We start from the raw sequence: 1,629 nt of genomic DNA, 5'->3' as shown, positions 1-1,629 counted from the left end.
GGTGCTGAAATTTCAAGGGGCTCTGTTTCAACTTTTTTCACTTAGAATAATGTTTTCAACGTTTATCTCTGTTGCAACATATGTCAGTCCCTCCTTCCTTTTTATGGTTAAATATTCCATTGTATGGATAGACCACACATCTCATTTATTCATCTGTTGATGGACATGTGGGTTGTTTCTACTTTTGGGCTATTCTGAGTAATACCGCTGCAAATATTTGTCTACAAGTTTTCATGTGAACATGGTTTCATTTCTTTCAGTACGTACTAGGAATAGAATTGCTGAGCCATAGGTGACAACACCATGGTTAATAGTTTGAGGAATCACAAAACTGTTTTCCAAATGGAAAACAGTTCCCTTTGTCTCTTCTGTTTCTTTTTTTCTTTTTTTTCCTTTAAGCTTACAGCACCTGGTATTCCCAGGCAGTGTTCCATCCAAGTACTAACCAGGCCCCACCCTGCTTAGCTTCTGAGATCAGATGAGATCCGGCATGTTCAGGGTGGTATAGCCATAGACTGGGGCCATGCCTTTGTACGTTCCCTCCTGCAATGTGTGAGAACTGTAATTTGTCCACTTTCTCACTAATACTTGTTAGTGTCTCTTTAACTCTGGCCATCCTAAGGGGCGTGAAGTGGTATCTCATTTTAGGTTTTTTTGCATTCACATAATGGCCAATAACATTGAGGATCTTTTCATGTGCATATTGGTTATTTGTATATCTTTGGAGAAATGTCTGTTCAAATCCATTGCTCCTTTTACAATTGAGTTTTTATCTTTATTTTTGAGTTGTAAGAGTTCTTTATATGTTCTGGATACAAGTTACTTATCAGATACATGATTTACAGATATTTTCTCCAGTTCTGTGGGTTGTTTGTTCTCTTTCTTTTTACTTATTATTATTTTTGTAGATTTGGAGTCTCTCTCTGTTGCCCAGGCTGGTCTTGAACTTCTGGGCTCAAGCAAATTTTCCTGCCTTGGCCTCCTAAAGTACTGAGATTACAGGCATGTGCCACCGCATCAGCCTTCTCTTTCTTGAAGGTGCCCTTTGAAGCACTAAATACATTAATTTTGATGTTTAATTTATTTTTTCTTTTATTGCTTGTGCTTTTAATGTCAAGTCTAAGAAGCTTTTGCATAATTCAAGGTCACAAAGATTATTCCTATGCTTTCTTCTAAGAGTTTTTTGTGTGTGTGTGTGAGCCAGAGTCTTGCTCTGTCTCCCAGGCTGGAGTGCAGTGGCTCGAGATCGGCTCACTGCAAGCTCCACCTCCCAGGTTCACACCATTCTCCTGCCTCAGTCTCCTGAGTAGCTGGGACTACAGGCGCCCACCACCACACCCAGCTAATTTCTTTTTGTATTTTTAGTAGATGGGTTTTCACCACGTTAGCCAGGATGGTCTCGATTTCCTGACCTCGTGATCCGCCCACCTTGGCCTCCCAAAGTGCTGGGATTACAGGCGTGAGCCACTGCACCTGGCATCTTCCCATTGAATTTTCTTGGCATTCCTTTCAAAGATTAACTGCCCATTCAAATGGTACAAAGTTTCAGTTACACAGGATGAATAAGTTGTGGAGATCAAATGTACAACGTAATAACCACAGTCAGTAATACTATACTGAATATTTGAA

At 40.2% G+C, this 1,629-nt stretch overlaps 1 pseudogene; it reads right to left on the bottom strand.

The window, feature by feature from the left end:
* Window positions 1–397: 397 nt before the first annotated feature.
* On the bottom strand, window positions 398–516 carry LOC119627751 (5S ribosomal RNA; annotated as a pseudogene).
* Between the last annotated feature and the right edge of the window lie 1,113 nt (window positions 517–1,629).

This window comes from Chlorocebus sabaeus, chromosome 5 (genome assembly GCF_047675955.1).
Source record: "Chlorocebus sabaeus isolate Y175 chromosome 5, mChlSab1.0.hap1, whole genome shotgun sequence".
In the NCBI taxonomy this organism is placed as follows: Eukaryota; Metazoa; Chordata; class Mammalia; order Primates; family Cercopithecidae; genus Chlorocebus; species Chlorocebus sabaeus.
Note: the sequence above shows the minus strand (reverse complement) of the source record. Positions and strands in the feature narration are given on the sequence as shown.